This window comes from Ambystoma mexicanum, chromosome 1p (assembly GCF_040938575.1).
Source record: "Ambystoma mexicanum isolate Mex_15411 chromosome 1p, UKY_AmexF1_1, whole genome shotgun sequence".
Classification (NCBI taxonomy): Eukaryota; Metazoa; Chordata; class Amphibia; order Caudata; family Ambystomatidae; genus Ambystoma; species Ambystoma mexicanum.
In genome coordinates, this window is record NC_090921.1 from 995,824,743 (window position 1) to 995,850,938 (window position 26,196).

Here is a 26,196-nt window from a genome sequence, read left to right on the forward strand (position 1 = left end):
TGAGAATAAAATTAAAAAAAACCTCCATGGGTTCATGGCCTGCACGGCTAGCTTATAGTGGGAGAGCTCTTGCCGCTGTCGGCACCCTCTGGTGTAACATTAGAAGGTGAGCGTGGCAAAGGAGGCTGACTACGCATAGCCCTGGTATGCTCCTCAATTGCAGCAAGCATGCAGGTCTGAAAGGTCTGATTCTGCATGATTACGGTATGGAGGTCCCCATGCAGCACCTCACGTGTTGCATGGAGTTCCGCCTACAAGGCCTCAGTTGACGCACGGATCTCCTCCCGGGTGGCATGGAGTTCAGCAGAGATGTGTGTCAGCTGCTCCATCTGCTGTTCTGGCCGTCTACTGCGGCCCATCTCAAGTGCAGCCAGAGTAGTTCTGAGGGAGGAGTTGTCTTCCCACAGGGCATCCCAGTGGGCCTCTGCAGCCATGGCTGTGCGCAGAGCCCCCAGTTCAGCCTGTCGGTCCCTGTTGGTGGCTAACATGTCCAGCCTGTGCGAGCGGTATGTGGACCGCACTGCCTGCTGCTGGAGCTCCATCTGCCTTTCAGGGGGGAGAATTGAATTGGCCACCCTTTCCACGCCGTGAACCATCATCTCACATGATGCCCCCTGTTGCTGTGCAATGGCATACATGGAATTCTCACGTTTACAATTAAAAGACTGAGGGGAATTGTTTACCGGCCATGAGATTCATCCCCCCTAAACAACCAGCGGAGGCTACTTGACTTAGGAAACTCGTGGCCTCTATACTGAAACTTAGAGGACAAACGAAGAACACCGCTGGGATCAAACCCACTTAGACATTAACAAATAATGATAGTCTATTTCCACTTTTAGCTTCTGTATTACAAAAAATGTTTTCTTTATTAAGACCATATATATTAAAGACGTATTAAATCATTATCAATAAAAAGACATACAAGCAGGCTACTAATTGCCTGCAATTATCAATTCAGTAAAACATACAAAGTGCAAAAAGTGCTTTCTTACACACCACATGCCATTCATTCACTACCTGACTTATACTCCAATCACCATTCTTTGGGACAGATACACCTGTCGCATATAACAATACAAAGTGCCCTCAACAATCCGAGGTACTCTCTCACCACCCTAAGTGTCCTAGTTAAGCGAATCCTTGCTACTCAGGGTTCTTTTTAATTTAATAATCTACTCAACAAAGTTGCCTAAATCAATGACAACAGCTTTGCCCAACATGTTTCGTTCTACAATATACAATTACAGTAGTCTTAGAACTTCTTCAGGGGAGAAAACCCATTCGACATGTATAATTTCTTTCTCTTTCATTTGTCATGGTGATAATGTTCTTCTGTGGTCCTATAAGGAACAGCATAAAAAACAGCCAAGATTACTGCTGTTGCCAAAACTATCACTACTAAACTACAGAGCTGCAAGTCTCTTATGGTAGGCTTACCGTGGAAGCTATAATGAAAAATGCTGTCCACGGCATAGTAGGCGCGTCTTCCTGGTAAAACAGCCCTCTGTGAATGTAACCGTCACACGCAGTCGAAAACCCCACTGTCACAATTCTACAAAAAACAAGTAGATTAACGACGGTGGTACACCTCAGTGCACCACGTACGTCTAGTACAAACCTAACCCTAACTGGTTGTAGTATACTAGGCTCGTGACACGGTTTATGGTCATAATACCGAATTTACAAATCTCGAAAAAATAAATCTCGAAAAAAAAAGGCCGAAAAAAAAGGTCGAATTTTTTTTAATGACGTTTTTTATTCGAAATGGGGGGGTTCCCCCCAACCCCCCTTTTTATTTTTTTAACATTTTTTTTACCATTTTTTTTTTAATCCCGGACCCCAAAATAAATATATAATTTAAAAAAAAATGCGACTTTTTTTTCCGGTCTTTTTTTTTCGACCTTATTGTTATTCGAGATTATTTTTTCGAGATTTTGACTGACCACCTCGTGACACATAATCATGGCTCAACCAAGTGTAATATCATATCCCTATCTCAGTAAAGGCATACAGTACCTTGCCGCCCCTTGATTTTATAAGAAACAGACAAGCTACCTACGAGGGAAATTCTCGGACCAGCGGTTACACTGGCTACCTAGACTTTGTTAAAACATAGTTATTTCGAGGCAAGTAACCCGCACGGGGTGCTAGGGCAGGACACGCCTATTAGATTAAAAGGCTGCCTACACCACATGGCGGCTATTCGTGCATTCAGCAACCGAGCTTACCCAAAAAGACAACGTACTCGTGTGAAATACAGCAACCGCTCCTTAGCGTTCTGTTGGACTAAGCGTCTCCGTTGGTATGGCACTGTCCTTCGGTTCCTTGGCGTCTGCAATCAATGAGGCATCCTTCCAAGTGGCGGCCCGAACTGCTGCCTTTCAAATGCTACGGGATACAATGGACAGCCGTTTAGCAGCCCAATCGAGCTAGATGTCGCGACGGTAGCACACCTATTTTGAGTAAAAAACACCCACCATGTGTAATAGAAGAGAGACGGTTCAAACAATCCCCCTGTCCCCATTAGCTAAGACCGGTAAGAAAACGTGCGTGTGCCATAAACTAATGCGTCTCGTCCGACTTACTTTCCAGAGGCTCCGTTTCAGGTTACTCCATATCCGGCGTCCTGTCCGTAGCGTAGCCGTCACCTGATTTACGACCTATGTCACGGGCTGCTCTTAAATAGTTTGCCGGAATATCACAGCTGTTGCAATTTATCTACAACGAGAAAGCGGCCCGCCTTTCTTTTTCAACAAGCCTCCAGTGCCCAAGCTGCTCGAGGTAAGAGACCACATGTCTACGTGTATTTTAACGCTTGGCCGCAAATTAATGGCGCGCCTCTAAACAACTGTCGAGTCCTGATGCATTGCCTGTTGAAAACATGTAATGAAGCCAAAATATACTTCCTATTACCGCTCGTAATGGTAGGTATGTTCACAAAACCTAGTCGGGTCTAGTATACTCAAAAAAAGGCAGTCTGGATCAGAACAAGAGCGGTGGAGGTGGTGCCAGAGTATGCATTTTTTATTTTTATTCAGTAACCCCCTTAGCCTCACATGGCCTTTCAACCAATATTATTCCAGACCACTGCTTCGTTCAAACTGGTTACGGCTGTATGGCATAAAAAATTAAGCCATTGTTCTTTCAATTGTAACCTCTTAGTTGTTTCAAAACCATTTTGGCTCTGGATATGGAGTAACACGGACCATTTCAGGTCATTACATCCATGGTCCATCATTAAAAAATGACTGACGATTGGGGCTGTAGTGACCCTATTCTTAATGCAGCTCCTATGTTCCAAATCCGGACTTTGATCTGGCGTGTAGTCATCCCTATATAGATTTTCCCACAAGGGCACCATATAGCATAGATCACATTTTTGGCGTTACATTTGGTGAACGTTGTTTGAGACCAAGGTTTTGTGACACCTAGATTGTGTAGTACGGTTTGTCAACGGGCAGTTAACACACTGACCTCACAGAGCATGTCCTACCATTTTAGGTAGCCCCCAGGATTCCGTAACACTCCTTAGTATAGCAGTACTCTCGTGATATCATTTTTAGTAAGGAGGACCTTAAGATTGGGACCCCTTTTGAAAGCACACAACGGTGCGTCCAGGGGACAGTCACCACCCTTCAAAACAGACCAATTCTTCTTAATGATCTGATTCGTTTGCGGGGTAAAGGTGCTAACGAATACTATGCCTTCCTTTTCCTTAGCTCTGTCGTTATATTCTAGCAGCCCTTCCCGGTTGTTATTCTTTGATCTTTTCAGTGGCCGACGCACTATCTTAGCCGGGTATTTTCTTGCGACTAATTTCGAACTCAGGGTGTCTGCTTCTGACAGAAATATCTCCTTCATGGAGCTGTTGCGTTTGAGACGCAGGAACTGGCCAAAGGGGAGATTCTCCCTTGTATGGCGTGGATGGCAACTGTTGAACTCTAAAAGAGAGTTACGATCTGTCGGTTTGTGGTATGGTCTGACTTGAAGAATATTCAAACTAACGTCTACCCAAATGGTAATATCCAAGTCATTGATCTCTAAATTACTAGATTTAGACATGAATTTCAGTTAAGGATTTTGACAGTTAACCCATAACATGAATTCGTTGAACTGTTCAGCAGAACCATCCCACACAATCAAAATGTCCTCTATATAACGGCGCCACAATCCCAGTTTAGAAAAGTAGGGATTAGTGGAGCTGTAGATGACTTGACGTTCGAACCTCTCGACAAACAAGTTGGCTGCTGACGGGGCAACTGAAGACCCCATCGCTGTACCGTGGGATTGATGATAAAGTTGTCCGTTGAATCTACAGTATTCCCGGGAGGCACCCGGCCACCGCGTTGCCGGACACAACACAACACATGTGGGGCCCAAGGATACCTGGCCCTTGCTGCGCTGGCGCTGCCTGTGGCTGCAGGACTGCATTCTTCCCTTGCTGATCTTCCCCCAGGAACATGAGCAAGTAGTGTGGAGCGTGAGCTTGCATCCTTAACCACCACAGACGGACATACCAACACTGACTGGCCCCTTGAGGGTTCTGCCCCCACTGCAGGTGTGTCAGACAGAACAGCATCCACAGCAGAATCACTCACCTGCGACAGCAATGAGGGTTCAATTTCCGATTCCACACCAGAGGCATAGGGTTCCTCAGAGGTGTACTCAGACACCCCTGGCCAGGATGGTCTATAGCACCAATGGATGTTCATGGGCTACCACCCCACGGCCTCCACTGGTGCCTGGTTGGGGCTCTGAATACTCCACCCACTCCACCATCTCCTCCTCCTTCACTGCTTCCAGTGCCTCATCACCTGCACAAAATCAAAAGAAGACATGAGCACACATGTTATCAGCAGAGGCCACACACATCGGTTTTACACTGTTGACAGCCAACACATGAAGTAGCCATGTCACACAGGTCACAAACTCAGGGATGCACGCAGTGCCAATGTAATGGAACGGGACCCTGAAAGCAGACATGGATGTGTGTCAAATGTCAAGCCAGCACATGTACTGCATGGTGCATAGCACCTGCATCACACACAAGCTTGTGACTGGCATAGACGTTACACAAACATGACAGATGCCAACACACATGGCACGTAGCATAGCCATGGCAGAACTGTCAACCAGCCCCAGATGGAAGTTATATACTACTGTCCATGAGCCATGTACAATGCATGTCATTAGACAGTACATGGAAATCACTACGATAAAACACACGTGTCACAGGCTGCAACGACGGTAGGGTGTTGAAATACAGTGAAGGAAGGCACATGGATTCATCAATGGCAGGTCACTTTGACATCACGCAAGTGAATAGGCATGTGGAAGGGGAGAACAGGGCTCAGACGTGTGTGGGCGCAGTGCAGTACACGTGTACGGCCTCAACTATCATGGAGAACACAGGAAGTAATGGGAATGTCGTGGACTGATGGCAGTGTAATGTCAAGTGCAGTCATTCTGTGTAAAGTGCTGGTAGTGGGTTGTAGGGATACAGTAAACCCCACCCCCAAGGGCGGGGGATGGCTTGGAGGCAGTGCATGGCTCAAAATGGTTGCTCAGAGTACCGTGTTGTAGCAGACAGTGTGGGAAGGTGTCAATTGCATTCCTTCAGTCATCTGGGACTACAGCAGTGGAGAGGAGGACAGTAAGCAAAACCCATGAGGAAGCATCAGAAGTGCCCCCAGACCCGGAGAACCGGAGAACCAAAAACAGCTGTTGCATAGAGGCAGGGAGGCTGTAGCAGAGGGAGGCTTGTGCTCGACACAGACGAGAACCCCAAACTAATGGCCATGAGGAGCAACTGACCCTGAGTGAGCAGGAAAGGGATGATGAAATACCATCAGAAGGAAGCAAATACTGGAGATTGAGTTGAATGAATTGTTTGCCCAGGACCCATTTTTACTTGCTGGGAATACACAGCGTCCAGGAATGCACACTCATAGCCACTGCGAGCCTGTACCATCTGCACAGTCCGAGTGAGATACCCTGCAGCAAGGCCAAAGGATGTTCCACACAGTCCAGGTCTGGCAGAGTTGCAGAGGGAAGAGTGTATATTCACAGAAAATCGGGTACTCGCCATTGCAGTCGTCCGCCATCGGAATCACCAGTCCCATGGAGACAGTGAGCTGCTGGGGGATGGAGAGGTAAGGAAGAATGCCTCTGAGGAGGAACAGTTCACAGGGTGACCACACAGAGACGTCAGTCATGCGACGATGGAAGGTGAGTGTTGAGTGGAAGATCATCACAGGCTATCCGCGACCATAGGATGGAGCAAGAATAAAGCCAAGAGAGGCTGCACCGAGATTGTGATGGAAGGAGGGAGCAGGTGTGGTAATGAGGATTGCCTCTGTGTTCAGGACATGGCTTGTATGAAGCCTGCATGACAACAAGCATGTGTCAGTCCAACATCACATGGGTCACACATGGCAGTCATGTCAATGTTGCCTGAACTGGCAGACAATCATAACACATAACCCAACCAACATGCACATGGCCTGGACACACACGCATCACTACTCACCGGACATTGTCTCATAATTTGGCAGCCCTCCCATGCCTTGGACCTGCTCCACTGCGATTAAATCACCAGCAATCTCTTCACGTGGAGCGAGTCTGCTGTGAGCCTCTCATATCCCAAGGCGCTAATATCCTCTGCGATGCACTGCCAGTGGGCCCTATGCTGAGCAGGCATATGTTTGCTCCCTGCCGTCATCAGCATGACACGGCCATATTCAAACACGTAGTCCACAAGCGTGTCCAGTTCCTCATTACATAAACTCTGCTTTCGTGACGTGTTTGAGGGCTGAGCCGTGTCTGGGGTCCCACCCTGTTCTGCTGGAGCATGCTTCTTCCTCTTGGGAGGTGGTGCGGACCCTGACTGGCTTGTGCCACTCTGGTCAGTAGGGGCTGAAGCGCAGGTGGACTGTCCAGTGGAAGCAGGCAATGACATGAGGACCGAAGGTCGGACTGCAGGTATTGGCAGCTGGGTGATGTTGCCAGGACCCTGCACCGCACATGCCTCGGTGCCAAGGGCCGGGACCAACACAGTCCTGGCTGGGCGACTCAGAGCTGGGGTGGTGTCAGCTGCAGCTGCCCCTGCAGCTTCCCCACCCTGGCTGCTCGGGGCAGCAGAGGACACTGCTGCCCCAGATCCACGTGACCTGGTGACAGAAAGTTTCACCACACGTGCCTTGGCCTTCCCGACGTGAAAATCGGGCGGTGAGTCTTTCTGTGCCTGTTCCGTGACCAATCCAGTCTGGGCTGGCTGACCCTCGGTGGCGATAGCCGCAACTGCCCCTGCAGTTTCCACACCCTGCCTGCTCGTGACAGCAGATGGCACTGCTTGTCGGGTCTGACGGGTGCTGGGGATGACAGCAGCAGCTGCATCTCCCTGACCCGCTTGGGGGGGCATAGCTCTCCCTGCATGTGCCTGGACACCCTGCCCTCATGGACCACCGTGGCCAGGTCGCCCACCTTGTCCACCTTGGCCACGTCCCTCACCGTGGCCACCTCTGGGAGGTCGCCCAGCTTTGCCTCCCTTACCACTTGTTGCCCTCCCAGTCATGGCACTGATGTACTAGCACAATGGGAGGTGCAGACAACAATTGTCCTGGGCAATTGGGGTGAAGGGGGCAGGGTACGTGATGGAAAACATATCCCTGTGCTCCTGCAAGGCTGTATGTGACCCCTGGAGAAAAATAACAGGTCACGCAACGCTGAGGCACCACAAAAACAAAAGTGCACATGACCCCTCGGTAGCTCACATGCAACGAAACAATGTCCCGCAGTACGCTGTGGCACCCAGGAACACAAAAAGTGCATACGCTGGGAACACGTAGGCTACTATGACCTCAAAAATGGGGTACGCGACACACAGGGGCAACCACAGTGGGAAAAATGTGTGCGCGACTCACCGTCTGCCTGAAAAAATGAAGAAAAACATCCCCACGCCAAAACCAGAAGTATGCACCACCAGAGTAGTGATCGATTTGTGTGTGAACCCACAAAAATATGAATGTCACGCATTGATCTCCACGAAAAGCATGCACATGGCACTGTTGTCCTACGCGGCCCTTTAACCCACACTGAACGGCAACGCCCAAGGTCCAGCGCGCATCACGTAACTTATGCACTTAGGGCCTTTCCTCTGATTACATGCTCATGCGCTGTTTTCGCATGTGCAGAGTCCCTCAGCATCCGGCTGGCCACGCGAAAGCACACGGAAGACCCACGCTCCTGCCCACAAAGCCATTTACCTGCCTCCAACTGCCCCAACCTGCCTCCTAGAGCCATCTGCTGCTGCCAGCCCACTCTGTGTGCCTGCTGCCCACGTGCCCTGAATTTTGGTGCCTGCTCTGAAGCCATTGCCAGTGATCCTGTTGCTGTGACCACCTCTACTGATCCTGAAGATTTCCGACTGCCATTCCATCGCTCCACAGCCCAGCCCCAGGACCACCTGCCCACCCACACCTGCCTCGGCGATTGCCATGTCTGACCCATCTCCAGCTGAGGCAAGTGGCAACCCCCCGGCAGAGAGGCAGAGGGCTGTCAGCTTCTCCTCCACAGAAGTTGCCATCCAGGTGGAGCAAGTCCTCTTCCCTGGCCCATCCCATGTTGACAAGAAAGGACGGATTAAGATCTGGGTGGACATCGTGGTTGCCATCAACGCGGAGGGGGTGGCACTCCGCGACTACCGACATGTCTGTAAGCGCTGGGAAGACTTCAGGTCCAGGACCCTCAACAATGCCCGGCACCTCCTCAAGGCTGCCGATGATGGAGCGAGGCGCCGGTTGACCACCAATGAGATGCAGGTCCTGGAGCGCATCAACCCAGTGCTGCACGCCCAGGTCTTGGATTTGGTGCTCCGTCTGGAGTCGGCTGGTAAGTATTCATGTGTTCTTGTCCACCATAGTGCATGTGTATGTTGACGTGTGGCTGGAGTGTGCACCTTGGCCTCATGTCTGGCATGCCTCCTGTACAGGTGTCTGTGTACATGTCCCTGACACTGCTGCATGTGAGTCCATTCAAGCCTGACCCACTTCAATGGTGTCTGTGTTGCAATGCGTGATGCGCACCGGCATGTAACGAGGTGCACATGTTTGCATACCTGTGTCTGGACTGGGGCATGCGAGAGGTGTGACACATGGGTGCTTATGTCACCATCATGGACATGCATGGTGTACATGTGCGTGTGCCTGAGTAGTGAGTGTGTGACTGGCCAACCCCATGGATGCATGACATATGAGCATCTCAATGCGTGATTGACTCATGCAGCCCAGTTGTCCCCAAGTACACTGTGACGGGTGGTCTACATGGCCTGATGTACGACTGTCAGGTGATCTGTGTCTATGTGATGTGCATGTACCATGATGCATGTGAGGTTCAGCTCCTCCTCTGTTGTGTTTGCAGTGACTTTTAAATGGATGTGAATGTTTGTTGCACATGGCATGCATGATTGTGCATGTTTGTTGCTTGCACTGACCTGTGTGTTGGGGGGATGATGGTTGTGACGTTTGACAGTGCCACGCATGTGCATTTGCTTTGTTCCAAGCAAACATTTGTTCAGTACACTGATTCTTGTGTTCAATGTCTCCCTATCCACAGCGACGACAGAGGAAGAGGGTGGAGGTGGCACTGTGGAGCACTGCCGCAGGGATGCCTTCACCAGGCACCGACGCAAGGCCCAGTCGTCCTCGAGGTTATGTCATCTTCTGGGAGTCATCGGCCACAGCTGCTGAGGGGAGGCCCAAGAGGGTGAAGGTGACCGTGGGCTCCTCGGCAGCAGGAGGGGCAGGTGAGACCACACAGGGGCAATCCGATGTGGAAGACAGTGGGGAGTCATCCAGGTTGGTGGTGGTGGAGAAGGAGGCCACATCAGCCCAGCACATGGGGCCCGGTGGGGCTGATGAGGTAGGTGTTCCTGGTGCAGTCCAGGGCCAGGGGCCAGAGCCAGTGCAGGTCACCATGGAGTTCCTGTCCCTGGAACTGCGACGGCACCAGTGTGCAACTGCGGGCATGCCTCAGGCCAGACCTGTCCGCAGGTGGCAGATGTATCCACGGCAACAGATCTCCCGCTACCTGCGAATGAGGCAATTCATGACAGGGTTGAACCTGTGCTAGCCGGTATTGCGAGGCGTACAGGCAGCATTCGTGATGATGTGCAGGCTTCCAATCGGGGGCTTGCATATCCTCACAATGAGGTCTGTCGCCTCATCAACTGGCTAGCACAGTTCATGTTCATGAATGTGCTGGCCACTGCTGCAACCCCCTCCTCCTCTTCCACCACTGTGCGCCAGTCGTCCTCCCTGCCATCTTCCGGCACAGATACCACCAGGGCCCCCTGTGGACCTGTCCCAACTACGGCGGCCAGTCTGGTGGAGACCACATCCCTGCCACTGTCGGGAGTCGAAGGAGGATCATCAGAGGTGGTCACTGCAGCAATAGGACCAATGGCAATGGAGGAAGTGCAGGCACCAAGCAGCAGGGCACGTGCACGACAGCCCAGGGTTGTCATCCTCCCAGAGGCTGTCCCGGAGGTGCAGGCACCAGGCTTTTCGGTGGCGGCAGCAGGCTTGTCGTAGGAGGCAACAGGACACGGGGCCCTCAACATCACAGGGGCAGGTATCGGCCATCGGGCAGGAGGGAATCATGTACCTCAACACAAGGATGTCTTCCGTGTTGCAGCGAATGGACCAGCAAATTAGAGCAGAGCGGCAGCAGGCACAGGGGGCATGACTCACCATCGCCAGGGCGGAGAACACTGCGTCAGGTGGAGAGGCAGTCCGAGTTCCTTGAGGAGACTCGCAGGGAGTTTGAGAGGAGCACTTTGGAGTCCCTGCGGGCCCTCGAGAGGAGACAAGAGGTCTGCCTCAGGGTAAATAGACACAGAGTTTGATGATGCCCTGGCCGTGACTCTGGGGCTAATGGTGAGTCGTAGGACTAGACACCTGCCTTTGTAAATATTTCATTAGGGTTAGGTTTCCTTATATTATTTTTTATTTTGGAGTTCATGGACTTTGCTCTGCATCTTGTTTATAGTTCGTTTTTATAGTAGTTTTAGGATGTTCTTGTACTTTTTGGGGCTCATGGACCAGTGACCTTTGTATATAGTTTGGATCTTGTTTTTCTGGATTTTTTTTTTACCATGGAGCAATGGTTTTATTCTGATTTATATTTGCGTTTACATATGGTACAATGGACATGGACCATAATTTGGATTCTATCATTTTTCCATCACATTCTTTTTTTTTCTGGATTTCCATTTCATTTTGTATGATCATTAGTTCACTGGTTTAATTTGTATGTGTTTCATTTGGATTCTAATACGTTGGAGTACAAGTGATGTCTGCTCTCAATGTTTTGGTGCATCTTTCAATGTTCCTTGTCTGTATTACGTGTCCCTGATGTTGAGCAATGTTGTTCATGTGTGTGCAAACATGCATGCATGTGTTAGTTTGTGATTCACATGCCATGGGGCATGTAATGGGGAGCAGGACCAACGGATGAGTGTTGAGGTGCACAGTGTGGGTGCAGCGTGTGTTGGGATTTTGGTGGACATATGCAACATGATTGCATGGTGAGCAAATGTGGAGGGTCATGAGTCGGGGCCTGCCTGCACGTTGCCGTCACTGGTGGGGGGCGGATGGGGGACACGGGTCGGGGCCTGCCTGCACATTGCCATCACTGGTGGGGGGTCATGAGTCGGGGCCTGCCTGCACGTTGCTGTCACTGGTGGGGGGAACATGGGTCGGGGCCTGCCTGCAAGATGCCGTCACTGGTGGGGGGGTCATGAGTCGGGGCCTGCCTGCAGGTTGCTGTCACTGGTGGGGGGCCATGAGTCGGGGCCTGCCTGCAGGTTGCCGTCACTGGTGGGGGGACATGAGTCGGGCCTGCCTGCAGGTTGCAGTCACTGGTGGGGGGGGGTCATGAGTCGGGGCCTGCCTGCAGGTTGCGGTCACTGGTGGGGGGGTGGGGGTGTACATGCGTCAGGGCCTGCCTGCAGGGTATGGTCACAGGTGATGGAGGGGTCCCTTGTGGTGTGGGCTGCCTGTGGGGTATGGTCAAGGGTGATGGGGGTGTCCCTTGTGGTGTGGGCTGCCTGCAGGTATGGTCACAGGTGATGGGGGTCCCTTGTGGTGTGGGCTACCTGCGAGGTATGGTCACAGGTGATGGGGGCCCCTTGTGGTGTGGGCTGCCTGTGGGGTATGGTCACTGGTGGGCTGCCTGCGGGGTATGGCCACAGGCAATTGGGGTCCCTTGTGGTGTGGGCTGCCTGTGGGGTATGGTCAAGGGCGATGGGGGTGTCCCTTGTGGTGTGGGCTGCCTGCAGGTATGGTCACAGGTGATGGGGGTCCCTTGTGGTGTGGGCTACCTGCGAGGTATGGTCACAGGTGATGGGGGCCCCTTGTGGTGTGGGCTGCCTGTGGGGTATGGTCACTGGTGGGCTGCCTGCGGGGTATGGCCACAGGCAATTGGGGTCCCTGTGGTGTGGGCTGCCTGCAGGTATGGTCACGGGTGATGGGGGTCCCATGAGGTGTGGGCTGCCTGCGGGGTATGGTCACGGGTGATGGGGGTGTGCCTTGTGGTGTGGGTTGCCTGCGGGTATGGTCACAGGTGATGGGGGGGTCCCTTGTGGTGTGGGCTGCCTGCGGGGTATGCTCACAGGTGATGGGGTTCCCTTGTGGTGTGGGCTTCCTGTGGGGTATGGTCATGGGTGGGCTGCCTGTGGGGTATGGTCACAGGTGATGGGGGTCCCTTGTGGTGTTGGCTGCCTGCAGGTATGGTCACAGGTGATGGGGGGTCCCATGTGGCGTGGGCTGCCTGCGGGGTATGGTCACGGGTGATGGGGGTATCCCTTGTGGTGTGGGCTGCCTGCAGGTATGGTCACAGGTGATTGGGGGGTCCCTTGTGGTGTGCGCTGCCTGCAGGGTATGGTCAGGGGTGATGGGGGCCCTTGTGGTGTGGGCTGCCATCGGGGTATGGTCACAGGTGATGGGGTTGCCCCTTGTGGTGTGGGCTGCCTGCGGGTATGGTCAAAGGTGATGGGGGTCCCTTGTGGTGTGGGGTGCCTGCAGGGTATGGTCACGGGTGATCCCTGGTGGTGTGGGCTGCCTGCAGGTATGGTCACAGGTGATGGGGTTGCCTGCGGGTATGGTCACAGGTGATGGGGTCCCTTGTGGTGTGGGGTGCCTGCAGGGTATGGTCACGGGTGATCCCTTGTGGTGTGGGCTGCCTGCAGGTATGGTCACAGGTGATGGGGGTCCCGTGTGGTGTGGGCTGCCGGCAGGGTATGGTCACAGGTGATGGGTGGGGTCCCTTGTTGTGTGGGCTGCTTGTGGGGTATGGTCACAGGTGATGGGGAGGTCCCTTGTGGTGTGGGCTGCCTGCGGGGTATGGTCACGGGTGATGGGGGTTCCTTGTGGTGTATGCTGCCTGCGGGATGTGTTCTCGGCTGATGGCAGCTTGCGCGGCCCTTTCCACGAGATTTGGCTGGCGCAAGTGGAGTATGCAATTTCACGGGTGTACACGTGGCCCTTTCCATGCAATTTGGCTGGCGCGAGCGGGGTACGCAAGGGTCTTTTCGCACGATTTGGCTGGAGAGAACAGGGTACACGATTTCGCGGGGATACGCGAGGGCCTTTTCACGCGATTTGGCTGGCACAAGTGGGTTACGTGATTTCGCAAGTGTATGCGAGGGCCTTTCCACGCGATTTGGCTGGCACAAGCGGGGTACGTGATTTCGCGGGGGTACGAGAGGGCCTTTTCACGCAATTTGGCTGGCGTGAGCAGGGTATGCGATTTCACACCTGTACGCAAGGGCCTTTCCATGCATTTTGGCTGGCGCGAGCGAGGTACGCTCTGATTTTTCACACAATTACGATGGAGTGGGCTGTGTGCTGGGCCACGGATGGCGCGTGCCTTGCGCTTTATTGGGCATTTCAATGGTCTTTTGGCTGCACACAGGGGCGTGTTGGGGCGTAACTGACGCTGCTGGATGATCAATACGCCTCAGCTATTAATGGCTCAGGAAATCCATGAATACGCGTGGCGCACAATTGCTGCTTTGCGCCAAGACTGGGGCACGCATGGCGCACACTTATTCTCTGCGCACGGCGCTTGCGCTGCTTCTGCGCTGGATTGTATGAATTGAGCCCTAAATGTTTTAAGACTTTCCTAGTATCTGGCAAACCATTGTGTTATTTACCACCATACCTCAGAAGGTTTCCTAACCAACAATGGCGGAGACATTTCCCAAGATTCCATATGAATTTATATGTCACTCGGGACTTAATAAGAATAAGAAATAAGAGATCACTAATTGGTGGTGTGTGTGTGTGTAATTTATGTGACCTTAATGTCAAACAAAATGTGAAACATCTATTAATGGCATGTCCGGCCACGAGCCAGCGAAGGATCGATCATTTCTCCCGTTTTGTCCATAATATCGACTGGTTATTATCAGAGGAATTTTGGAATCGTTTGTCAGAGGGGACAGAGACATTTCTGACATTGGAAGTGCTAAGGTTCCTGAAGGAAATCGAATTACTTATAACTTCTTGAGGGTGGCCTATTTTTGTTTGGGTAACCCTGAATATGAATTGTTGATCTTAAACTTGCAGAGAAATGTAACATATGAGATTTGTCTTTATTCTTTTCTTTTTATCTCCTTTCTCTGTAATGAGGAATTCGTTTTTCTCTTTGATGTACTCATTATATATTTTCCTTTTACCATTTTGTTTTTCTTTTGCTATGTGCTCGTGTTGAAACTTTTGCATGAATTTTGTCTTTTTGTGAAGAGTCAAATATTGACTGGCCCACAAATTAATTTTCTTTTTTTTTTTTAAACAAGCCCCTTCTCATGGTAACAGCTCTGGTGTTAGCAGGGGACAAAATGGAAATAAGGCAAGTTACCTGCTGCAGCGGATGTACATCCAATCCTTTGGGCTGCAACGCAATTAAAATATGGCAATATCAAAAGTGAAATTTGTAAACTGTGCCTGGGCATAAATACCTCAGTAGAGTGAAGAGAGTTGAGAAGGATCTTGGAATCTTTGACTGTTCATTCTCACGGTGGAGTAATGGATAAGAGTGACCCTGAACATTCATGTGTGGGAAGCAACAACATTCCTCGAAGCTGAACAATGCAGGTACCTTTTAAAACAAATGAAGTGGTATATACTGTTTGCATCATTGCTGTTTGTGCAATTGATCAAAATACCCAACAATCCAAGAGTACAATTGAGCAATGGATCGGGCGTTGCAGCACAATAGTACCTTTGTGGGTGTGGTCTAGGCTATGGGTCTTGCCAGCTTGCAATTAAGGTCATGTAAAATGTTTGCTAACTCTGTACAGTTGGTTGGACTGTACAATATATAGGAACATTTTGAGATGTGTGGGTATAGATATAGATGTCCTGCTGTCATTTGAAGTACTGTGTCACTAAAAAGTCCTAACTTGTATTTAAAATATAATTAATGTAAAGGTTACTTAGAAGTATCACAATTATGCATTGTGTGACATACTTAGTAGTTGGCTCCCCTGGTAGTACTGAGCGTGCAGCAGAATGTCATCAAAGACAAATGATAAACCTAGCAGGGATACCATTTAGCTGCTTAGCACCGAGCAGCTTCTGTAAAGATGGCTGAAGGGATATCTTTACAGAACACCTTTATAGCTGTGAAATTGCATGTACATTTGGAATACAGTTTTTGTTTTAACCCTTCAATGGATTTGGGTGTCCTTTCACAGGTTTCTTGATGCAGGTGCACATTTAGATTTACTGTTCACCATTTTAAATTCTATATGATCCATTTCATGCTTGCACCTTTTGGGCGGTCACAGACCTCTGAAATGTGGGGCCAGGTAGGGAAATTAGCGCTTGTTTCTGAACATCATTTTAGTGCCACTTGTGTGAACTGTGTGCTTCACTTAAGAATAGGCATGCATTTAATTTTGTTATACGATGGATCTTTTTCAACCTTTCCTTTTCTGAAGAGAAAACCCTCATTTTTACAACCCTTTAAAAAATGCATGTCGTTTATTTTCTTTTATTGGGTATTTGTAAGGCACTTATACATCAAGCAATTTGTGTTTCAAAGCTCCCACGGGGCAAACGGGAACGGAACAAGGGAAACAGCAAGACAATTGAATATGCAAAATACAAAAAATGAAGGCATGCTAGGCCTTGTGAACATGTGGAACGTGCAAGTGCAGAGTGAAAGAGAGAGCGAAGGGGCCGAGGGGTAAGTGCTAGAGGATCCACAGAAGGGTGACGTTCCAGGGAGACGGTTGCAAGGCAACAGGTAAGTGCAAGAGCTGGTTGCAAAGGCAACAGGTTAGTGCCAGGCAGTGACCACAAGATGGAAGGGGGGGGTCACAGCCCATGCAATAAGTGCAGGATTGTGTGGCAGCACAGGCAAGGGGTGCGCAAAGGCAGGTGCAGGGGGGAGGAGCAGACGTTGTGGGCGATTGGATAGAAGGCCATGGCCCAGAAGGACACATAAGGGCCGAGGCCACCAATCACAGCTACTGTGGGGTTTAGCACCTTAGGGAGAGAGGGAAAGAGGAGGAGAAGAGGAATGTCTTGAGGTGTTTGCAGAACTTGAGATCCTGCTCAACATGGAGTGAAAGGGGGGAGCCAGCTGAGGAAAGGGAACGGCCGCCCGCTCTCTGCTTAGCAAATCGGTTAATAAGCAGAGAGTTGGAGCAGGAGGATCGGAGGGATCTGGAAGGAGAGTATTTGGTGATAGCAAGTTGCAGATAGCGTGGTCCCTGGCCCCAGACAGCCTTATGGATGATGCAGAGGGATTTAAATTTGATCCTTGCAGCAACTGGCAGCAGGAGGAGAGATTTTGGGGCTGGAGAGATACGGTCCCTGGGCTTAAGGCCAAGGATAAGTCTCACAACCCTATTCTGGATTAGCCTGAGGGGGCGTATAGAAGAATGTAGATTAGTTGCAGTAGTCCAGGCTGGAAAGTACCAGAGCTCTGGATACATTGAGCTTCTAGGGGAAAGTGAGGAAAGGGAGGATGCCCCTAAGGAGAAAGAGCTGGAAATGAGCTTTCTTGGCAAGGTCCAATATGTGAGTAATTAAAGAGAGAGAGAGCAGTCAAAGATAACTCATAGGTTTCTGGTTTCAGAGGAAGGAGAGGAGGGGGAACCCATTGAGGGTGGTCATAGTGAAGGGAGAAAAGAGGGAACAGGAGTCCCGATAGGGAGAATCTCAGTCTTGCTGGCATTGGGGCAGAGGTCATTGGAGGTACACCAAGACTGGATAGCACACAGGCAAACAAGAATGACAGATGTCAGAAGAGATGCAGAGGGTAGTCTAAAAAAAAAAAGAGTTGGGAGTCGTCTTCATAACACTGGAAGTGTGGTGATAAGGTGAGGAAGAGGAGCGAGAAAGATGTTAAAGAGCCAGGGCGAAAGGATAGAGGCCTGGGGAACACCACAGGTGGAGATAAAAGTTGTTGAGGAGAAAGAACCCAGAATAACCAAATTATATTTGAATATAAAAGTGTCTGCTTAGCACAGTGTATGTGTGTATTGATTAGAAAAAACTCCAAAGATACATAATGTGAAGTGGCACCAATAAAACCAATGAGGTTTTGGCAGTTTTGCATATTAAAGAGCATTTTGGGAAGATAGGACTGACCAAAGCACCTCCTTCTGTGAGAGTTGTATGACTGAATCACTGAATACCTGAAGCACGCTGGGTTTGTTCCGCGTTTCCTCTTTTTATTTATTTTTTAATTTAAAAAAGTCACGCTAACAATAAAGCTTTTGCAAATATCAAGCATATATACAAGTTTGGCCAAAAGAGACTTCAGCTGTCATAACTGCTAGTGGCTCAAAATTACTCACAGTGTTGTGGATCTGCCAGACTCGGAGAAAGAAAATTGGCTTTACATTTAAAAAATTACAACCAGTAAATTGAAAATAAACAGCAATAAAATGTCGCCCTAGGCCTGTGCCTAGTTAGCCTTGTTTATACTTCCCCTGTATTCTTCAATGGTATAGCAATGTTTCTTGGTCACAACAGTTCTTTGGCCCACAACAATCCTGCTAGGTACAAAGCTGCTCTAGCCTCGTAATTCCTACCTTTTAAAAAGGTCCTTCTTCGTCCAACAAAACACTGTCCTTTCTTTGGACTTCTTGCAGATTTGCAGTTGCCCGATATACTCCGCTGCCAGGACTTCTTACTTTCACACATATTTAACAGTTTCTCGTTACATCCACAATTACATCAGTAGCTCTATATGTTTCAATGTTAACTTTAAGTTTTCCCCAGATCTGCTTTCCATGCCCTCCAATATTCTTTGGGGTTGTGTTTATATTCTGTCTTTCTGATGCGCAAACAATCATCTTATTGTTTCTGTCTCTGCAGCTTTACAATGCTCAAACTGTGTTTTGCGTGGTCGCCGAAAACACCACAGGGTCCCCACTTTGCTTGGGCGGACACACCGGATCTATTTGTGGCATCTTCATTCCTGTTTGTGCTTATGCAGCGTGCATACCTTTGCCACCTGCTTTCCACTCTGGGCTGTTTTGACATCTCTCTGGCTTCTCTCGTAGCTCTGCTCCTGCACGCCTGCTTTCCTTCAGGTCTCAGTGTGGGGAACGCTGCTTCTTCTACCTGCCGAACACCCAAAAATCCTTCTGTGGTTCCGGACGTCTCCGCGGCATGTTCTGCTCATGCAACATTACTTTCCCTCTCTACTGGCGAGCCCCTTGGCACTGGCAAACCGACTCGTGCCTCCAGCTTCCACACGCCTCAGAGGGAGATGCGACTAATTTGCCTAAACAGCTCTTCTTAATAGTTTGGTTTCCATCTTTAAATGTCCCGTGCACAGATGCCTTCTAAAAACAACTAGTACACTCATTGAGGTTGAGGCTTCTGCTGCTCTGCATCATTTCCCCCATCCTCCTCATCCGAGTACTTGGGTGGTTGTGGGAATTGGAGTCCATTGATGTCAACTAATGCATTGTATTCGCAAAGTCTCTCTCAATGGTCCCATATGAAAGACCAGTTCTATATGAAGGGGAATTAGAACTGAAGAAGGTATTCTTGGAGCTTTTACTTTTTAGGCCAGGGATGGGAGTGAATTTGGCCTAACAGGTGTTGGGAATGGGTTTCTCTATTTTCCCTAAAGGGGGAAACAGATGCATGGCAATAAGCCATTGGGGTATTGGGTATCAGGGGGGGGGTCTTTCTCATGGGCAAATGGGGATACCATGTCTCATTCAATGAAGTCATGACATCTCTCCAGTAGTGTGATCCTCCCTCATATAGCTGGCACAGAGTCAAGGTCAAGTAGTCGCTGCCGTCCCCTGGCCACATCGGAGATCCAGGATGACTCCATTGAATTCATCACAATGTATAGCGGACAAATAAGGACCGTTGGCATTGCTGGTGGATCGATGAACACTTGAATAAGCAGTTAAGCAGAAAAACATCCAACGTCAAACGGGACTACGGCACAAGAAACCCCCTCTCATCTCTCTTCTGCTCTCTTATATCTGCAAGAATACATGGGTCTCAATGGAAAGGGGGAGTGGTCTCTGTTTGGCAAGGTTAAACCTTGTACTTTATTGCTGACAGGAGACAATCCCTCGTTATACAGTGTTTTGATGCCAGCTGCTTTTGGCAGTGCTTGTTAGTGTTATCTGCAAAGGGTGGCACAGGAGGGAACAAGACTTCAAAGTGACGGTACTCCTTAAAACATCTCACTTTAGCCTCAAGGCAGGCCAAAGGTCTTGTACAGGATGACATCCGCTGGCCAGTGCCGCTTTGAACAGAAAGGCGAGAGCGAGAAGCACACTTAACAGTGCCAAACAGGATATGCCTCAGAAGCGTAGATAGGTGAAAAAGGAGCATTCTTTAATACTGTGCAGGGTGCATCTTTAAAAGTCACATGCACAGTGGTGGTTACTACATTGCGTTGTGTGTCTGTGAACCATAATATAACATGGCAAGGGCAGGCTGAACACATGGTTATACAAGATGGAGGATTGCAGGGGTATTTAATACGTTTATACCATATTTAATTGTTTTCCTTCACAGTTCCCTCCTGTGAGACTGTCGCACCAGTCTCATTCATTTATTTATCTTATTGTTGGAGCAGATGTCACAATCAGGCATGTCATAGCAAATTGCATTTTCGGTAACATGGTAGTACATGACTTGTGCGATGGGAGTGATGTCAGCGCAGGAGTTGATTGCACGTAGACAGACAACCTTACATACCATTGACAGACATGATAATCCTACGAGAGGGACTACAACAATGAGCAATATCTGCCAAGTGGAGGTGCCCAATGGACCCAGCACTCCCATGATCCAAAGGACCAATCGGGTTCTGTGTCATTGTGCAAGCTAGCAACAGTATCGTGAATGTGGGTGATAATGTCAGTGATATTACTGGCCTAATATGGTACGAATATGCAGCATTCGCTTTCTACGACTACGCAGGTGCCAGCCTGGGCGGCTAGTATAATGTCTAGGGTCATGCGATTTTGGAGGATCATGTTATGGATGGCCAACTGCTCATGGACCAGTAAGGACAGGGAGAAGTGGTTGTGTTTGGAATTTCTTCCACCAGGTTTGATAGGTTGGACAGGTAGTCTCCGTTGATCTGAACCTCTAGGCCTGGAAATTTGTATCACTCTATGGCAAACAATGACCCCCCCCCCACCCTTGGAGCGGGTCAAGTGGTTGTATGACTCACTGCAGGAACAACATATCCTAGGTAACTACTCCCTCCCCAGTTGTTAGGCAAACAGGAGTAAGCTTAATCTCCACAGATAAAGTACGTCCAAGAATTGGCTCTATATCCAGACTGGGTGGGGGTAAATACGAAATCAAAAGCAATGGGGACATTGTGGATCACTATGCTAGCTCAGGTGGATATGTAGTACTGACATTTACTCCCCCCCCCCACACCCCCCATGTACTGGCCCCCTTGGTTAAACTAGCATAGGAGATCTGTAGCCATGGATGCAAGGCGGAGAGTGACCAGCTGACGCATAACCGGCACAGAGGAGGCAGGCTTCAGGGGTCCTTTGAGCTCATTTTGGGACAGAGCATTTCTACAGGGACCTTGGTTAGTGGTTTGGCCAATTGACTTGGTACTGAGGCAGAAATCTCCCCACTAAAAGGGTATGGGAGGGATGCGAAACTGGGGTACATATTGGCAAGTGTGAGCATACCCAGCAGTCGGTCAGGTTGAAAATGCAGGTCTACTGCCATGAGAGGTGCAAGCAGGTATTCTCTCTCTCTCGACCCAGGGATGTGCTGTGGGGTCCTAGTTATGGCAGGAGGTGCGGAAACAGACAGTCATATTCAAATTGAAAATCAGCATGAGGTGTACAATTACTACAATGACAGACATAAATCCTGACATTTTGTTCTGGCGAGGCTCCCAGAGGGAACTGGTTTTCACATCAGCCCAGGCCCAGTGATTGATGGGTGCAAGGTGGAATAGGTTTGGGTGGATAGTCCGATGGCGAAGCACAATTCGGACTATTAAATTGTCTTCGAGGGTCAATGCTTTTAATAGACCGTTCCAGTGAAAGAGGGGCATTTAAAGGACTACAAAAGTCAGAGCGAAAGGCGAGGGTTCCAACAGGCTGCTACTTCCGTAACAATAGTTCAAAATCAAAAGGTTCCAGCAGAAGAGTTAAAGGGAAAACAGCATATCGTGGGGCAAGTGGCCATCAGGCACATGGTGGCACTGAGGTTTCTTCTTTGCTCAGGAGCCGCCTCGACTGGCGGACTCATGGTGACCGATAAGCCGAATTGCGTGCTAAGTAGCTTGCCCAGGAGCTACCATGTTCAGTGTTTAGGTATCTCTGGTACTCCGTCTCGGGATCACACAAAGTATCTGCAGCAGGCCGGGTTGACCGGTCCACGGGTGTCAGGCTCCTGAGGTGGTGGACCAACAGTGGAACTTGCATTGAAGTTGTCCCCTCTGTAGCGGAGGCCGCCTGCCGAGGAGCTTCATCAATAGCACTAGCACGGCTCTCACAATGGTGAAAGACTCTAGCTGTGGGTTCCGCTGCAGTACGTGCATGTACTGGCTGATGGCACGTTGGGATCTGGCATGCCTGTACAGGTTGGTCTGCTCCAGGAATGCCGGGCGGTTCCGTAACGGTTCCACCGGTTAACACAAACCGTGTGGTCAGGAGACTGGGCAGCGGTGGTGCATGGCCCAGGAATATCAGCCGTTTCGGTGGGGAGGCCATCAGGTGGCAGTGGCACCCTGCGGCAGTGGGAAGCGTGAATCCAGACCAGGATTCAGTCACATTTCACAGCCGAGTTGGTGATCAGGAGGATATAGAATGGGACATGCCACCTCAGCTGTAGGGCAGTTTTTCCACAATTAATCTTCACCTGACCCCATTGTCTGGTCGCAGGGGATCGCTAGTTCAGGCAGGGCCTCACAAACCTGGGTGTGGAGAGATGCGACAGTGCTGGATTAATTTTTAATCCTTGAAGGTCAAATTCAGGGCTCAAGGAACCATAGCAGAGTAGTTCCCATTCTCATCAGGTGCCCTGTGAGGATTTCATGGGCAGCAAACGTATGTTTTCGCTGGGGCTTACTCCACATTGCTAGCAACTTTGCTGGGAGGACATGGGGCCACTTTAGGCCAGTCTCCATGCAGACTTTTCATAGCCTCAACTTAAGGTCTTCGTTGTGGCGTTTTACGTGTGTGCGGGAGCGCGGGTGGTAGCTAACCATCCCAAGGAACCCCCTCATCTATTTCTTGGTTAGAAGACATTTTGAATCCTGGAAATCCGATGGAACAGGTGTATTTTGCCTGTAGACATTTCATTGCCCAGGTATCGCACTTGGGGGAGACACTGTAATTTGTCTTTCGATGCCTTGTGACACTTTTTGAAAACCGCTTTCAACAAGATCCGGGTGTCTTCCTTGCAGGCTTCCAAAGAGGGGGAGCCTATGAGCAGACCATCTACGTATTGCACCAGTGTCGACACTCCTGCTAACTGCACTGAATCTAAGTCTTTCTTCAGGATTTGGTAGAACATAGTGGGGCTTTCTACATACCCCATTGGGAGACGAGTGAACGTATATCGGGTTCGTTTTTGCATAAATGAAAATAAATATTAACTGTCAGGGTGTATGGGTATGAAGTAAAAGGCAGAACATAGATTGACACCAGTGAAACACTTGGCAGTGTAGGTAAGGATCTGCATGATATTTCCGTCACGGAAAAATCTGCGACGGAAATGTCTGCATGGGAAATGTACGCACTACAAATGTTCGTACATTTCCCATGCGAGCATCCAATAGAAAACCATACATACACCCCCACCCACAACACAACACACCACACCACCCCCACACTCCCCACCTACCCCCCACGTACCCTCACCACCCTACTTACCTTTCCTAGCTTTGCGCTGTGTTCCTGCAGTGCCGGTTCCCTTTCACTTCCGTGATCCGTGAAACCATAGGGAATACATGATAAAATGGTGGCAGGATTTGGCACAATGCGAAAAGATGGTAATACCGTGGCATTTACCACTCGTAAATCCTGAACGAAACAGTAGTTTCCTGTTTTTTTGTAGGAAATATGGGTGTTGCAAGGGCTTCAGGTCTGGACAATTATATCTTGTTGGAGTAGGGACTTTTATCACGGGGAAGATACCTTCCTCCACCTTCCGGGAGATGGGGTACTGGAATACATAGGGCAAGGGTTTGGCGGGATTAAGTGTGATCTTCACAAAATCAGCACTTCGCATGTACGCAGCATCATTAGCATGAGTCGACCACAAACAGATGGGGACCGGATCCAACAGCAGCTTCCGCGGAGAGGGGGCGTCAAACCGGTTGTTTGGTTTCAAACTGCTCAGGTATTGTAGTACAGTTAGCACCTCATGCTCTCTATGAGAGGGGATATCAAGATTCACACCATCAGGGGAGCAGCGAATGGTGCAACTCAATTTACACAACAAATATAGCCCAAACAGATACAACAGAGAACACAGGCTCAACAAAAACGCATGTTGTTCAGATATATGACCAATCGTAACCATCATGGGAGTTGACACAGAGTGTGGAATTGGGGTCCCTCCTATTCCGATGGCATCAATGATTTCGTCTGAGTGCAGGGTTTGTGAAAGCTCGCTGACTCTCAGCGTGGAGAGCAAGGCTCTGGCATCTACCAAGCCTGAAACCTTCTGATCAGCCACATTACAGTCAACATATGAGGCTGCCGGGTCAATGGATATGAGCGGTGCAACAAACTCGGGAGCCCCTTGGCAATCCCATACATCGGTCATGAATGGTGACTGTGAAGGTGGACTTTGAGCCGCCCCATCTGGGTTAGCCGACTTCCCGCCCCATCCGTCATACTGAGGGCGGTTTGGGCATTTGGCTTCCCAGTGTCCAGTCAGCTCACGATAATTGCACTGGTCATAGTTTGTGTTAGGGCAATATCCTTCAGTAACCTTCCCCGTTGGCCCTGCCTGGGCGGTTCCCTGTCCCCTTCCTCAGCCCTGCCCTCTTGCCCGGAACCCTACACTTCCCCTGCGAGGGTTGTAAACTTTGTATCTACAGTGCCATAAGCTTGGCGTCAATTTCTGACACTCCACCTTTTCATGGAAATGCTGTGCAGCTTACAAAACCTGGACCATGTGCCACTACCGCTTACGGTACGGTGTTTGTGGCATCCACAATCCAAGAGTGTTGTTCGAAGTATCACTTTAGGCAATCAGAAATTCTGCAGGGTGTTCCTCCCTTAGCCTATTTGCATGAGTTAACCTTGGCCCAATCAGTCTTTCAGGGTCAGCTCTCGAGAAAGTGTGCACCAGTCTATGAGTGAAAGCTTTCAAAACTTTGAATGTGCCGAGGCGAGGGAAATTAATTCTGAAATGTGTGCTCTTCCTTCAGAGGTAAATGAGTGTTCAATAACAGGTAGATTAGTGATAGGTAGTCAGCTGGGAGGAATCGGGGCGGTCGATTTCCTGTTGGGGTAGTTTATTTAGTATGGCCGAATTCTATGTGTCCAATATATCTTCAGGGCTTTCTTTCAGTGGGGGTTCTCCTTGGAGGATGGGGTTAAATTGTTTGTAGTCAGTTTTGTGGGTTTCAGAAATGTGAAGCGGACAACTTTGCGAAGGTTTTTCATAAAATGCCATTTTATTCAATTAAAAGGGTTTGATAAACGCTTCACTTTCCCTACCCTAAAGATTTCCCTGCCTATCAGAATAAACTAAAGGAAACACTAACAACAGGAATCTGTGCCTCACACTTATACATACAACAAGCAAATGAAGGAAATATATGGCAATTCAAAATCACAGTTATGTCCAATGTAAATTTAATAACTATTGCTCCTTGTAAACAGGTTAATGTTCCCTTTTCCAGATTTAAAGCAGGAATTTATGTTAACAGTTCAAAATAGGAAAGTTCAATTTTACAACAATGTTCTGGTGATAAGATTCTTCTTACTCCAAAATGTCTTTCACTTGGACTTTCGAACAGTTCAAAAGAAATAACTCCTGGTCTTTCCACTTGCAGCAAAGTTCACCACCACTTCTTCTGAGGAAACCAAAAACACTTCCACAGTTCATCAAGAGCAACAGCAATGTTTTGTCAGGATGATTTCATAGTGATTCACAAGATACGGCAGTGGTCTGGCCACTTCTTCGTCACAGTCATTAACCACAACACAGTAGAGTAACTTCTTCCTGGTCCACTCACCTGCCAGGACTACTACTACAAAGTCCTGTGTCCTGGTATACTCACCTGTGTAAGGAAGGCATGGTATCAAACAGTAAGACCGATACAAGTGATCACAGTTCAAGGGTGTATACTGAACTTCAATAGGGTTTGAAAAACGCCTATCTAATCCTAAATCTAAAGATAGGAGCAAGCTACGGCCATCATAATAATAACACAGTCCTAGTTGAGTCTGTCAAAATAAAAGCATCTATACTGATAAACCTATTGCCAATCCTTACTTATGAATACAAATAGTGTGGGAAACAATGTTATGCAAAAGAAATTTGTTCAAGAAATATGTCAGGATATTCTAGCCATCAGCTTTCATTCCACACGTTTTCAGCATGGGACAAGGCAGCACACTCGAGCTTAGCAAACTCTCTGGCTTCTCTAGCACGAGGACGCATTTCAAAACCTCAACCTCAGGGCCTTCTG